This window comes from Capra hircus, chromosome 23, assembly GCF_001704415.2.
Source record: "Capra hircus breed San Clemente chromosome 23, ASM170441v1, whole genome shotgun sequence".
In the NCBI taxonomy this organism is placed as follows: Eukaryota; Metazoa; Chordata; class Mammalia; order Artiodactyla; family Bovidae; genus Capra; species Capra hircus.
Window position 1 is genome coordinate 31914090 of NC_030830.1, and position 16764 is coordinate 31930853.

The following is a 16764-nucleotide window of genomic DNA, read 5'->3' on the forward strand; positions in this document are numbered from 1 at the left end:
TCCCCAGTTGTTAGGGCTACTTTTGTTCCATTATAGTCTGCCCCAGTGCTTCCTGGATGGGTAGTGAAAAGGCAGCAGAGGTCTGGTTTTGGCATCTTTCTGTTATGCAGCTTTGTATATACTTTTATGTTGACTCTCCCAGTGCTCCTCTGGGAACTGAGCTCCCCAAAATACTCATGTTCTTGCTGAGGGTGCTCTTGGGCAACAGGGAGCTTGGTCCTTAGATTTTTTAATATCTGTCCCAATTTTCTCTTGACACTGTAACCTGGTTCAGTAGAGGCGTTGATGTCTTATTTTCCCACATGCCTCAAAAATAATGCAAAGTTGCTGATCTTTTTTCCCAAGAATTCTTGTTTTTCTGTTCTTTGTGTGCAGAGCTGCAGAATCCCTTTGTTAAGTTTATGAAGGCTATTTTTCTTCACTGATTTAGGAATTTAGAAGTTGTCCTGGCCTCCCTTCTTCGTCTTGTGGAAAGGGCACAGATTTGGAGTAGTTAGGTCCTTGGCTGATCCTGGGCCATTTGCCTTACTGTGGTTTCAGACAAGTTACTTTGCCACACTGTGCCATAGGGATTTTTTTTCTTTAATATGGAGGATCATTATCTCCATCTCACACCAGATGAGTACAGGGTCAGCCATCCTGAACTGTCTTCCAAATGCTTTTTAGGCTGAAACCTGAGTTCAGTGCATCTTTTTGGCCTGGAAACCATAAGCAGATTCAGAAGTTTCCCTTTAACAAAACATAAACCCAGGTAAGCTTCGGAGACAGATTTGTTTCTCCAAAGAACTGCTGTTCCCTCTCCATTCTAGGAGTTTATTTACAGGAATTTGGAGAACATAAGAGTTTAAAAGGCCAGTTGTTACTGATTTTCAGGACTGTTCACTTAGTAAGTTCCACCTCCCATTGGGGAGAGATGGGTAAGTTTAGGGTAAGCATGGAGAGGGGTTAATGCCATACAGATCCCAGTGCTAAACTCTTTCTCAGAGTCAGAATCTTACTCTCTGGTTAGAAGCAGGCCAATTGAGAAGGATGGGGAAGGGAAAAGACAATTTAGGAAGGGCAGAACTAACTTAGGGTCAGGAAGTTCCCCTGGAGAAGGGCATGACAACCCACTCCAGTAATCTTGCCTGGAGAATCCCATGGACAGAGGAGCCTTGTGGGCTACAATCCATGGGGTGGCAAAGAGTCAGACATGACTGAAGCGATTTAGCATGCATGCATGAACTAATTTAAGTAACTGGGGCTGGAGTACTTTGAGAAACTCCTCTTGTACTCTTGATAAAGGGCCCCTACCAATCTTAGGCTTTTTCTAGAATAATGCCCACTTTTAAGAGCTGAAGCAGTGGTGGTCTTCATACCTGCCTGAACCAGCAGAAGGAGAGTTTTTAGGATTCTGTAGTTTGGGTGGAAAGTATTGGTAGCTTCCTCTTTGATCACTGGGATAAGGTTTTGGAGCTTATCTAGAGAAGCCATTTGAAAGGAAGGGTAGAACTTGAATCCAGTTGCTAGCGCCTAAAGTCAGGGCCTATTTCTTTTTATTCAGTACTATCACAGTACTGAGTAAATTTTCATCTTAGGAGATGGGCACATGGAAAGAGTGGACCCTAATCTTTACATGTGGCTTATGGTGTCACATTACTTTTAAATATCTGCAAACATCAGAAACAGTTTTTATTTGACTCCCTCAATTATGAGAACAGATGATCAGCATTTGGTTTCAGATTTTGGCGAACACCAAGTTTTACCTAGGTTAAGTAAGTAACCCCCTAAAACTTCCCCTTGGCTTTGTGAATGGAGGCCTTTGCTTTGTAAACCTCCCTCTTCACAGCTAGCTTCAGGGCACATAATATTCTTAATAACCCTCTGCTAGGTATACCTGTTTTACACTATGCCACTCCATCTCTGAAAAATGTCAACATGTTAGCTAATGTTTTGGTAGTAAACACATCAGAGCGTATATCCATTTATCAGACTGCCAGGTTAAGAGACTGAGGAAGAATGGGGAGGTGGGACTGGGGAGTTTGGACATACAGAATACAGGTGTCCAGTAGGGACATTAAGGGTTTTATTTTAAAAAAAAATGGCAGGGGATCAAGGAGGAGACAGTAAGATGGGATTTTGTAAAAATACATATTCCCAAGCCCTGGTTCTAACTTCCACAAAGCTTACCTTTGTTCTAACCTACAAAGAACCTAAGCAAGTTCTTCATTAACAATTCTGTGAGAAGATGGACAAATAAAAATAATTTGAGATTGTGAGCACATTTCTTCTTTATTTAGAGCTTAATTTTACAATAATGTCTGTAATTTTTAACCAAAGATTACCTATATAATAACAGTATTCATTGATATGCCAAGCACCTGAATTTACAATGAAAACCTATCCTTGAAAAAAAATCATCACCCAGATTTGCCCTCAACCCTTAACACTTTGCAAGACCATGTGCGTTTACATTGTAGCACTTATTGTGGTTGTACTTTTATATTTATGTGTTTCTTTGATTAATATGTGCCTCTTTCCCACTCCCTTCCCCCAACTAGACTGTAAATTCTTGAGAGCAGGAAGTCTGTCTTTTCTTACTGTTTTTTATCATTGTATTCACAGTACAGAGTTACCTGGCACATTTAAGAGTGCTTGATAAAAATTCAGTAGAAAAATTTGGTAGTAGTAGCTATTTTTTTTTTAAATTAACTCTGAATACTTAGCAATTTATAAGTGAGTAAAAGCTGTAAATTGCTGATTGTATTTGCTGGGTGCTTAATACTTCAGAAGCTGACTGTCCTCTTGCTTCTGTCCTGGATCTTTATCTACAAGGTGTTGTCTATAGCAGTGAGTGAATATCAAGGCTGCCATCATTTCAGCAGCATTCCAGAATAGTGGTTGGTGCCAAGCGAGGATTGGGACATTGCCCCTGAAGCTCCTACAAGAAAAACAGGATGGGAAGGGAGCAGTGCATTGACTTTAGAGTTAACAATAAAAGATTTTAGGACTCTGATTTTCAGATGGCTCCTTTTCTCCTTTCAGCCAGATTTTATAGGCATGTTGAAGTAAACCCCAAATCCCTCTGATTTAGCCGAAGGAATAATTCAACCTTTCACAGCCCAGCATCCTATTGTCACTTCATCAAGATTCTAAATCAAGCTGTCAATTTTATTTCTGGAAGGAGACAACCAAAAGAGTTGCCTTTGGAAAGTGAAGGAGTGGTGCTTTCACTTTTTATTTTGTATATTTTTTGTTTGAACATTCTGACCATGAAAATGTATTTTATATAAAATAAAAATATTTTATATCCATATAAAATATGTACACAGGGAATTTTTATGTCAGTGAGACTTACCTGGTGCTGAGAATTGTAGATCAGATTTGTTTCCCCTTCTGTATACTTTTATGTATTAAAAAATTAATTAAAAAAGTTATCACTCAGGGCATTCCTATCTTCACAGTCATCAGTTTTCCATTATTACAAATAGGTCTTGGTGCTTTTCCCTCAAGACTTCCTAAATTCCTCTATTTCCATCAAGGTGGGGCAATATACAATGAAGAATACCACTCTTCTCTTCCTGTTCCCTAGCTGTAGTTCCTATCTCTGTGGAGCGGGTTATACATTTCCATTCATGCTGTATGGGCACTTAGACATTAAATTATATAAAGATACCTGTCTTCACAAAGCTTACTTTATTGCAGGTATACAAAAGATACCACAAAGTCTTTGTTGCATTCAAAGGGACACAAGATAACATATCTAGATGTATTGATTAAAAGCTTTACAGGCTTTTGTTCCTTCCACTCATGAAGGATCAGGCAAGAAAAGTGTTTTGTGGTAAACAAGGGAAATGAGCATGTTTAAGAGAAGCAAATGAGCAGAGGAAAAATAGAGACAGAGGGACTTCCCTGGGTGTTCGGTGGTTAGGACTCTGTCCTTCCATTGCTGGGGGCATGGGTCCAATTCCTGGTTGGAGAACTAGGATCCTGAGTGCCGCACAGCATGGGCTGCCCCTACTCCCAACCCATCAAAAAAGAGAGAGTTACATTATGGTAGAGGAAGATAGCAAAAAAATTAAATCGACCATATTGAGGTACTGTTTTCTTTCATCTTCTCTCCGATACTTTGCCCCTGCTAAAGTTCTATCCAACTCTCCATAGCCTGCCTACATAAGGATGATTATGATGACATTTACCAATCTAACCCACTTATCTTCCTTTTTTTCAGGAGCAATTGCAGAAGTCTAAAGATTCCTAGAAGGAAGGACTGCAGAAGACATTTTTGTTCAAGGGAGGCAGGGACAGAAGCCACAGGAACAGTGAGTGCCCCTGGGGCCAGTGGGCAGCATCACCACTAGGGTCTGACTTCCAGAAGGTGCGTATGATTGCTGGAGCAGGAAGGGGTTGTGGAGAAGGTCTTGTTATTTTTGCTGCCAGGGAATGGTGAGTTGGGTGAGCAAAATGTTATTTGTATCTTTGTACCAGTAGAGGAGGAGCAAGATGAGGATAGGCACAGAAAGCATATATTTTAAACTTGCCACTCCTCATCTCAAATTATCTCCTAACTTCTATCTCTCATTTTGAGATTTCTTTTTATTTATGGCTGCGCTAGGTGTTCATTGCTGCATGCACGCTTTGTCTAGTTGTGTCAAGCTGAAGCTACTCTTTAGTTATGTGTGGGCTTCTTATTGTGGTGTCTGCTCTTGTGGAGCATGGACTCTAGCGTGAGCGGGCTTCAGTAGTTGTGGCGCACAAGCTTAGATGCCCCATGACATGTGGAATCTTCCCAGACTAGGGATCAAACCCATGTCTCCTACATAGGCAGACAGGTTTCTTTTCCACTGAGCCAGCAGGGAAGCCCTCATTTATGTCTCATTTTATGCCCTGATACTTATGTTACAGTACAGATACTCATGTCTCATTTTATGCCCTGATACTTATGTTATAAGAAGGATACAGACCTTCTTATCTGTTCTAGGCCCTTGGCCCAATGTTCCTAGCTAAGAGAACATCTCCCATATCAGTTTTAGCCTTCCTTACTGGTCCATACAAGAAAATTGGCTATGTCCTTGGAGGAATGGAAAGTGTTAGTCACTCAGTCATGTCTGACTCTTTGAGGCCCATGAACTGTACCCCGCCAGTCTCCTCTATCCTTGGAATTTTCCAGGCAAGAATACTGGAGTGGGTTGCCATTTCCTTCTCCAGGGGACCTTCCTGACCCAGGAATTGAACTCAGGTCTCCCACATTGCAAGCTGTCTGAGCCACCAAGGAAGCCCGTCCTTGGAGGAGTGGGATATAAATAGACAAAGGAGTCTTAAGAAAGGGGAGACGATCACAGAGGATAGTTTGAAAAATCCTGGGATTTTGGATTTCAAGACAACTATTAGCAGTTTCTATTCAGTCTTACTTTCCTTCTACACACAGTGAAGCTTTTGGTATACAGAAAGAAGCAAGCATTTCAAAATACCAAGGAAACACCTTATTCTCTGTGCATCTAAAACACCTGTAGGTGCTTCTTTTACTCCCTTCTGTGCTTTGAAACTGGACTCAGGAACACAGGATGAGAACTTGACTTTTAGGTCCTTCAAACTCTAACATTTATTTAAATCTGAGCTGCTCCAACTCCAGATTTACCTTTAAAACTGTTAGCCTAGTTTTGTTTATGATTTGTAAACCTGGTACTTTTAGAGCCCTTGAGGTCTACTGCCCAAATAAATCTGTAGTTTGGATAACTTTGAGAACTACTCATAACACTATAAATATAAAGAACTTCATAATGTACAACCAAAGCCATCAATAGAAGAAGAAAGAAGTAAGGAGTGAAAAAAAATCTCACAGGGCCTCTTTTTGCTGAACTTATATTCATTAAGGACTACTCATTCCTCAGGCATGACCCTGTGGATGACCCAGTGGAAAGTAGCCTGGTGCCAGGGCTTCCAGCACTTTGTCACCACTACTTTCTATCCTTTGCTCCAGCTCAAAATCTGTTTTTCATCAGCTACCACATTCCTCTGCTCAGGGACAGTCAGTGGTATGGGTCACAGCTTTCATTCCAAAATGTGACTCACCTACCTACCAGCCTCCGGTTTGCTGCTTAGACCTCCCTTTGTCAGTGATGTCTGGGGGTCCACCTTTGACATATGCTGATCTGGAGCATGGGCAAGGGAAAGCAGACATTTTTTGGAATAATATTTTTCCATTTGGAAAAAAATTTTCCCTTTTAAAATTTGATATGCTAGAGTTCACATGTTATTAATGAGTAATAATTATTAATTATTGATTAATAATAAACCTTTTTAATCGAAATATTTCTGTAACATTAAATGTCACATAACACGAGTCATCATTTTAAAGTGTACAGTCCAGTGGTTTTTAGTATCTTGAAGGTTTGCAGTAACCCCCATTGTCTAATTTCAGAATATTTCCATCACTCTCTTAAAAACACATTCCAATTAGCAGACATTCCTAATTATCCCCTGCCCCAAAGCCACCAGCAATCATCAGTCTGCTTTGTGTCTTTATGAATTTACCTATTCTGGACAATTCATTATAAATAGAGTCATAATATGTGGCCTTTTGTGTTTGGTTTCTTTCACTTAACATTTTCAAGGTTCATCCATGTTGTGCTAGGTATCAGTAATTCATTAGTATTTTGTAAGTGTAAGTGTTAGCTGCTCAGTCATGTCTGACTTTGCAACACCATGGACTGCAGCCCGCCAGTCTCCTCTGTCCATGGCATTCTCCAGGCAAGAATACTGGAGTGGGTTGCTGTTGAATAATATCCCCCGGTATAGATATGCCACATTTTGTTTGTCCATTAGTTGGTAGACATTTGTATTACTTCCACTTTTTGGCTATTATGCGGCTGTGAACATTTGTGTACAGGTATTTGTGTGGATGTGTTTTTCAGTTCTCTTGGATATGTACTGGCAACTGTTTTTAAAAAATACAATTTTTATTAAAGTATAAAGTGCATACAAAAAACAAAAGCACACACACCACAAGTGTTAAGCTCAGTACTTTTCACAAAGTGAACACTTTGTGTAATGCTTTGGGTGACCAACACCCAAATCAAAAAATGGAATGTGACCAGCACCCCTGAACCCTTTCTCATATACTCTTGGCAGTCACTGCTTTCCTGAATGTAACTGCTATCTTAAGTGGGTTTTGTTTTTGTTTTATGGAGGTGAAATTCACATAACATAAAGTTAGCCACTTTAAAGTGAACAAGTCAGTGGCATTTAGTACATTCCCAATGTTGTACATCCAAAACCTCTTCCAGTTCTAAAACATTTCCACTACCCCAGAATAAAACCATTATACAGTTAGTTCCCATTCCTACCTCCCCTTTCTTTCTGTCTTCCTGGATTTACATATTCTGGATATTTCATATACATGGAGTCACACAATCAGTGATTTTTCTGTTTTCTTTCACTTGTAATAGTGTTTCTGAGCTTCATAGATATACCATGTATCAATGTTCCATTACTTTTTTATGGCTGAACAATATTCCATTGTCCGTGTATACCACAAGTTATTGATACCTTCATCCGTTGATAGACATTTAGGTTGTTTCCACCTTTTGGCTATTGTGCATATTACTGTTATGAAGATTTATGCATAAGTACTTATTTTGAGTACCTGTTTTCAGTTTTTTCAGTATGTACCCAGAAGTGGAATTGCTGGGTCATATGTTATTATATATTTAACGTTTATAGGAACCACCAAACTGTTTTCCCAGCACCTGAATCATTTTTATCCCTTCCAACAATCCAGTTTCTCCATATTCATGCTTAATCACTCAGGCGTGTCCAACTCTTTGTGACCCCATGGTCTGTAGCCCCCAAGTCTCCTCCTTCCATGGGATTATCCCAGCGCAAGAATACTGGAGTGGGTTGCCATTTCCTCCTCCAGGATCTTCCTGACCTAGGAGTCAAACCGGTGTCTCCTTTAGCTCCTGCATTGACAGGCAGATTCTTTCCAATGCGCCACCTGGGAAGTCCCTCCATATTCATAGCACGGTTAAATAGCATGGTTAAATTCCTTTTTCATGTACTATAACCATCCCAATATTTTATTGTGGTTTTGCTTTGTATTTCTTGATGACTAATGATATTGATCATCTCTCCGTGCTTTTTGGCCATTTATATATCTTTTTTGGAGAACTGTCTAATAAAGTTCTTTTCCATTTTAAAACAGTATTATTTGCTTTTTATTGTAGAATTCTAAGAACTTTTACTATTTTCTGGATACTAGACCTTTATCAGATACGTGATTTGAATATATTTTCTCCCATTCTGTAAGCTGTCTTTTCACTTGGTTTTGTTGGCTCTTTTCTTCCTAGTCCCTCAAGGTGTAAGTGTGAGGTTGTTGATTTGAAATCTTTTTAAAAATGTTTACTGGACTTGGGTGGCAGTTCAAGACTTTACCTTCCAGTGCAGGGGGTGTGGGTTTGATCCCTCATTAGGGAGCTAAGATCCCACATGCCTGTGGCTGAAATCCCAAAACATAAACCAGAAGCAGTATTGTAACAAATTCAATAAAGACTTAAAAAATATATTCACAGCTATAGTTTCCCTTTGAGCACTGTTTTCACTGTACTTCATACATTTCGATATGTTGTGTTTTTATTTTCACTCATCTCAAAGTACTTTATAATTTCTCTTGTGAGTCCTTTGAACTGTTGGTTCTTTAAGAGTGTGCTGTTTAACTTCCACATTTTGTGAGTTTTCCTCCTGTTACTGATTTTCAGCTTTATTCCATTGTGGTTGGAGAAGATACTTTGTATAATTTTAATCTTTTTTTTTTCTTTTTCTTTTTTTTCTTTTTTTTTAATTTTTATTTTTACTTTATTTTTCTTTACAATACTGTATTGGTTTTGCCATACATTGGCATGAATCCACCATGGGTGTACATGCATTCCCAAACATGAACCCCCCTTCCACCTCCCTCCCCCTAACATCTCTCTGGGTCATCCCCGTGCACCAGCCCCAAGCATGCTGTATGCTGCATCGGACATAGACTGGCAATTCGATTCTTACATGATAGTATACATGTTTCAATGCCGTTCTCCCAAATCATCCCACCCTCTCCCTCTCCCTCTGAGTCCAAAAGTCTGCTATACACATCTGTGTCTTTTTTGCTGTCTTACATACAGGGTCATCATTGCCATCTTTCTAAATTCCATATATATGTGTTAGTATACTGTATTAGTGTTTTTCTTTCTGGCTTACTTCACTCTGTATAATCGGCTCCAGTTTCATCCATCTCATCAGAACTGGTTCAAATGTATTCTTTTTAACGGCTGAGTAATACTCCATTGTGTATATGTACCACAGCTTTCTTATCCATTCATCTGCTGATGGACATCTAGGTTGTTTCCATGTCCTGGCTATTATAAACAGTGCTGCGATGAACATTAGGGTACATGTGTCTCTTTCAATTCTGGTTTCCTCGGTGTGTATGCCCAGAAGTGGGATTGCTGGGTCATAAGGCAGTTCTATTTGCAGTTTTTTAAGGAATCTCCACACTGTTCTCCATAGTGGCTGTACTAGTTTGCATTCCCACCAACAGTGTAGGAGGGTTCCCTTTTCTCCACACCCTCTCCAGCATTTATTGCTTGCAGATTTTTGTTCTTTTTTTTCTTTTCTTTCCTTTTTTTTTTTTTTTTTTTTTTGCTTGCAGATTTTTGGATCACAGACATTCTGACTGGTGTGAAGTGGTACCTCATTGTGGTTTTGATTTGCATTTCTCTAATAATGAGTGATGTTGAGCATCTTTTCATGTGTTTGTTAGCCATCCGTATGTCGTCTTTGGAGAAATGTCTATTTAGTTCTTTGGCCCATTTTTTGATTGGGTCATTTATTTTTCTGGAATTGAGCTGCATAAGTTGCTTGTATATTTTTGAGATTAGTTGTTTGTCAGTTGCTTCATTTGCTATTATTTTCTCCCATTCAGAAGGCTGTCTTTTCACCTTGCTTATAGTTTCCTTTGTTGTGCAGAAGCTTTTAATTTTAATTAGATCCCATTTGTTTATTTTTGCTTTTATTTCCAAAATTCTGGGAGGTGGATCATAGAGGATCCTGCTGTGATTTATGTCGGAGAGTGTTTTGCCTATGTTCTCCTCTAGGAGTTTTATAGTTTCTGGTCTTACATTTAGATCTTTAATCCATTTTGAGTTTATTTTTGTGTGCGGTGTTAGAAAGTGATCTAGTTTCATTCTTTTACAAGTGTTTGACCAGTTTTCCCAGCACCACTTGTTAAAGAGATTGTCTTTACTCCATTGTATATTCTTGCCTCCTTTGTCAAAGATAAGGTGTCCATATGTGTGTGGATTTATCTCTGGGCTTTCTATTTTGTTCCATTGATCTATATTTCTGTCTTTGTGCCAGTACCATACTGTCTTGATGACTGTGGCTTTGTAGTAGAGCCTGAAGTCAGGCAAGTTGATTCTTCCAGTTCCATTCTTCTTTCTCAAGATTGCTTTGGCTATTCGAGGTTTTTTGTATTTCCATACAAATCTTGAAATTATTTGTTCTAGTTCTGTGAAAAATATCACTGGTAGCTTGATAGGGATTGCATTGAATTTGTAAATTGCTTTGGGTAGTATACTCACTTTCACTATATTGATTCTTCCGATCCATGAACATGGTATATTTCTCCATCTATTAGTGTCCTCTTTGATTTCTTTCATCAGTCTTTTATAGTTTCCTATATATAGGTCTTTAGTTTCTTTAGGTAGATATATTCCTAAGTATTTTATTCTTTTCATTGCAATGGTGAATGGAATTGTTTCCTTAATTTCTTTTTTCTACTTTCTCATTATTAGTGTATAGGAATGCAAGGGATTTCTGTGTGTTGATTTTATATCCTGCAACTTTACTATATTCATTGATAAGCTCTAGTAATTTTCTGGTGGAGTCTTTAGGGTTTTCTATGTAGAGGATCATGTCATCTGCAAACAGTGAGAGTTTTACTTCTTCTTTTCCAATTTGGATTCCTTTTATTTCTTTTTCTGCTCTGATTGCTGTGGCCAAAACCTCCAGAACTATGTTGAATAGTAGTGGTGAAAGTGGGCACCCTTGTCTTGTTCCTGACTTTAGGGGAAATGCTTTCAATTTTTCACCATTGAGGATAATGTTTGCTCTGGGTTTGTCATATATAGCTTTTATTATGTTGAGGTATGTTCCTTCTATTCCTGCTTTCTGGAGAGTTTTTATCATAAATGGATGTTGAATTTTGTCAAAGGCCTTCTCTGCATCTATTGAGATAATCATATGTCTTTTATTTTTCAATTTGTTAATGTGGTGAATTATATTGATTGATTTGAGGATATTGAGGAATCCTTGCATCCCTGGGATAAAGCCCACTTGGTCATGGTGTATGGTCTTTTTAACGTGTTGTTGGATTCTGATTGCTAGAATTTTGTTGAGGATTTTTGCATCTATGTTCATCAGTGATATTGGCCTGTAGTTTTCTTTTTTTGTAGTATCTTTGTCAGGTTTTGGTATTAGGGTGATGGTGGCCTTATAGAATGAGTTTGGAAGTTTACCTTCCTCTGCAATTTTCTGGAAGAGTTTGAGTAGGATAGGTGTTAGCTCTTCTCGAAATTTTTGGTAGAATTCAGCTGTGAAGCCGTCTGGACCTGGGCTTTTGTTTGCTGTAAGATTTCTGATTACAGTTTCAATTTCCGTGCTTGTGATGGGTCTGTTAAGATTTTCTCTTTCTTCCTGGTTCAGTTTTGGAAAATTGTACTTTTCTAAGAATTTGTCCATTTCTTCCACGTTGTCCATTTTATTGGCATATAATTGCTGATAGTAGTCTCTTATGATCCTTTGTATTTCTGTGTTAATTTTAATCTTTTTAAATGTACTGAGACTTGTTTTGTGACCTAACATATAATCTATCCTGGAAAATGTTTTATGTGAGCTTGAGAAGATTGTGTATTCTGCTGTTTTTGGATATTCTGTGTATATCTGTAAGATCTAGTTAATTTAGTATTGTTCAAGTCCTCTATTTCCTTAGTGAACTTCTGTCTAGATGTTCTGTTCATTATTGGAGTATTGGAATCTCCCAATCTCCCACTATTGTTGTAGAACTGTTTCTCTGTTCAATTGTGTCAATATTTGATTCATATATTTTGGGTTTCTGTTTGACATGTATGCATTTATAGTTTCTATATCATCTTAATGAGCTGACTCTGTCAATGTATAATGACTTTCTTTGCCCTTTAACAATTTTTTATTTTTTAATTTAAAGTCTACTTTTTATTTAAAGTTTAATTTTAACATGGCTACCTCAGCTCTCTTTTGGTTACTATTTGCATGGAATGTCTTCTTCCATCCTTTCAACTTATATGTGTGTTAGGATCTAAAGTGAGTTTAAAGTGAGTCTCTTGTAGACAGCATATAGTTGGATTTTTTTTTTTCATCCATCTGCCAGTTATTGTCTTTTAATTGATGGGTTTAATTGCTTTATATTTAAGGTGATTATTGGTAAGAAAGTACTTATGATATCTTGCTATTTATTTTCTTCTATCTTATGTCTTATCTCGTATCTTTTTTGTTCCTCAGTTCCTTCAATACTGAATTTTGTTTAATTTGTTTTCAATGTATTATTTTGATCCTCTCTTTATTTCCTTTTCTATATATATTTTAGATTTCCTCAGTGGTTACTGAGTGGGATTATAATTAACATCTTAAATTTTATAACCGTCTCATTTGAATTGATACCAACTTAGCTTCAATACTGTACAAAAAATTCTTATTTTGCTCCTATATAGCTCCATCTCTCTCCTTATGTTTTGTCACAAATTACATCTTGATATATTATGTGTTGATTAACTAGTTTCATAATTATTGTTTTGTGTTTTTCTTTTTAAAATTAATCAATTAATTTTAATTGGAGGCTAATTACTTTACAGTATTACAGTGGTTTTTCCATACATTGACATGAATCAGCCTGTGTGTTTGTCTTTTAAATCATATAGAAAACAAAGAGAGTGGTCACAAACCAAATAATACTGGCTTTTATATTTACTATGTTACCTTTCCCAGATTTCTTTCTCCTTTGTATGGCTCTGAGTTATTGAGTTACTGTCTGTTGTCCTTTTATTTCAACCTAAAGACTTCCCTTTAGCATTTCTTGTAGTCTAGCATTGTCTAATAGTGATAAACTCCCTCAGGTTTCACTCTCTAGGAAGGCTTAAGGTTTTAATTTCCTCTTTGTTGTGAAGGATAGTTTTGTTGGATTCTTGGTTGAGAGTTTCTTCTTTTAGCATTTTATGCCACCCCAGTCTTCTGACCTCCATGACTTTTGATGAGAAATCAGCTGTTAATCTTATTGAAGATCCCTTGTACATGATGAGTCACTTCTGTTGTGCTGCTTTCAATATACTCTGTTTGTCTTTTGTCACTTTGATTGTAAAGTGACTTGGTCTGGATCTCTTTGAGTTTGCTCTGTTTGGAGTTTGTTCTACTTCTTGGATGTGTAGATTCATGTCTTTTGATGAATTTGGAGAGTTTTCAACTGTTATTTTTTGCCACTTTTCACTCTCTCCTCTTTCTGTAACTCCCATAATGCATATGTTGGTCTGTTTGTTGGTGTCCTATGCGTCCTTTAGGCTCTGTTTATTTTTCCTAACCATCTTTTCTTTCTGATACTCACATAATTTCAGTAGTTCTCTCTCCCAGTTTACTCATTTCTCTCCTGCCAACTTGAATCTAAAGCTGTTGAACCCCCATAGTGAGTTTTTCATGTCAGCCACTGTACTTTTCAGTTCTAGAATTTTATTTGGTTCTTTTTATATCTTTATATTGATATTTGTTCATTCTCCTGGGGTTTTTTTGGTCCATTATTTTCTTTAGCTCTTTGAGCATATCCAAGACAGTTGGTTGAAAATATTTGCCTAGTAAGTACAGTGTCTGGGCTTCCTTGGTGATGGTTTCTATAAATTTCTTTTTTTCCTATGAATGAACCATATTTTCTTTATTCTTTTTATACCTTGTGATTTTTTAGTTTAAAACTGGACATTTTGACTATTATAACTTGTCAGCCTGGGAATCAAATCCCCTTCCCAGGGTTTGCTATTGATTATTGAAGTCTGTAGCCAACATTTGTTTATTGAATTTTCCAAACTGTTTTTGTTAAGACTGTATGTTTGTGTGTGGTCCTTTAATCTCTGTTCCATTATCACAGCAGTCAGTGACCTGATGGAGATTTCTTTAAATGCCTGAAGTGGAAAATCGAATAAAAACAGACTAAAACCCCACCTCTCCTGGTCTTTGCAGACACTGACCTGGGGGGGTGCTAAGTACTTCAGTGCTAAGCCAATTTTCCTAGAACTCTGCCTTAACCTTCACTTTCTGGCTGCATGAAGCCCAAAATTTAGCTGAACATGCAAGCCTCAGGTCCTCTCAGGTCTTTTCTGAACCTTTATCTGTCCCTGGGCATGTATTTTTCATCCGGAATTTCCCCATACACCTGGTAGCCATCTAGAGTTCTTATTTCCCTGTGTCTTCCTCATCAGTCTTCTCAACTTTTAGATTTGTCTCCTGGTTGTTCCATTCACTGTTTCTTTATCTAGGCAGCCACTGGTAGTATATGTCTTTAAACGGTTTCAGTGAATGTTTTGAAAGCTGCTCCAGCTTGAGGGAAGCAAAACAGGGTCAGCCTTAGCACAGATCCTTCAGGGAACCACCAAACAAGGCAAAATCCACAGCTACAATCTTTTGAGAACAAGGTGCATATTGCCATATTGCTTTCTCCTGGTACTAGCAAGCTATACCAGGAATGTGGACTGCTATCCCAATGGCCACCTCCAAGCTGTGGAATAAGACATGTTAGATAGGTAAGCAAAAATGCTGCAACGCTTTTTTACTGAAATTTTGCAGCTGCTTTTTTCATTAAGCACACCACTGGTTGGACTCCATTGTAAAATTTTTATTAGATTCCAAAGTTCTCAAGAAGATGATTCTGTCAGTTTTTGCCAGCTTGATGATAACTTCAGTGGAGGAACTGATTCTTGGAGCTCTCTGCTCTGCCATTTCTGTGACATTACAGTATATTACTTTTTGAGGAACTGTCAATCTGTTTTCCACAGCAGCTGTACCACTTTACATTCCTACCAGAAATGTGAGGTTTAATTTTTTCCACATCTTTCCAACACTTTTTAAAAATATATATTTATTTTTTAATTTTTTAAATCTATTTGTTTATTTTTGTCTATGCTGGGCCTTCATTGCTGTGCATGGGCTTTCTCTAGTTGTGGCAAGTGGGAGCTACTTTCTAGTCATGATGTGTGGGCTTCTCATTGTGGTAGCTTCTCTTTTTACAGAGCATTGGCTCTAAGGTGCACAGGCTTCATTAGTTGTGGCACATGGGCTTAGTTACCTCATGGCACATGGAATCTTCCCAGACCAGGGATCAAACACTTGTTCCTTGCATTGACAGGAGGATTCTTAACCACTGGACCTCCAACACTTGTTACTTTCTGTTTTACTTTTTTAATTATAGCCCTCCTAGTGGGTATGAAGTGGTATCCTTATTGTTTTGATTTGCATTTCTTTAATGATTAATGATGTCAAGCATCTTCAGCCATTTGTGTATCTTCTTTGGAGAACTGTCCAAATCCTTAATTAGGACTGTTTTGGTTGTAACAGACACTGAACTCATACCGCTTAAGAAAAAAGAAAAAAAAAATGAATAGATGGTAATTTGTGGTTTGGTAACTAGGAAACCAAATCAGAGTTAGATCCAGGATGTCAAAGGTGTCATTGGGCCTCTTTGTTCCCCGTTTCCTCACCTCTGCTTAACTTCTCATTTTCTCTTCACTAAGGGGCAAGTTAAGCCCTGCAGTCTCAAGTTACCATTGTTTTTACAGGCTTCTATGTAGGAAATGAGAGTGTATCTTTCCTTATAGCTCCAAAAAAATCTCAGGGAGGATGTTGATTCATGTGAATTGGGCAACATTTCTATCTTTGAACAATTACTGTGGCCAAGTGGATGAAGTATCCAGACCAAGCCCCAGTCATTAGCTCACCCTGGGAAGGCAGGGTCTACCTTGCTGAGGAATCTAGACTAAGTTGAATTAATGTGCACTAAGGAAAATGAGATTCTCCAAAAGAAATGCTTCTAAGTAGAAAATAAAATGTTCATTTAGTACCTTCTTTGTTTAGCCTTCTTCTTTGTGGCTTTTTATCAAAAGATGGGTGCTCAGGTTTTTATCTCCACTAAGATACTAGTAATTGCTGCCCTTTTTTTGGTGGTGAGGTGTGGGGTATACGAGATTAGAAATAAAGACCTTATAGCTCTACATGTTCCAAAAGCTCAGGAGAAGAGGAGAAAGAACCCAATCATTTTGGAGTTGGGAAGAGGGTAGAACTTGGCTTCTGATTCTGTGAACTTGAACTTCATAGAGGAACTGAAAGACTTCTCTATAAAAAGGTAAGCATTTGCATTTGTCGAAATTCATAAGATTAAACTGTTTTAGTCTCATTACAAAGTCTCATGATCTGAAAGGACTATTCTTGTACATTATAAAAAAAAAAAAAAGTTACCCCCAGACCTTTAGTGAGAAGATGAGGAAGTTGCAGATAGTTTCCACCAAGGAGCACTGTCACCATCTATCAGATTTGTAAGTAAGCTGACCACCAAGTTTTACTCCTCTGTTTCCAGTATATGGATATATTTTTCATGCTGCTGATTATTTGGAGGTCATTTTTAAATATACACTTTAAGATGAAATGCACATTCCCAAGTAATACTTGAGAAGCCAAATCCAT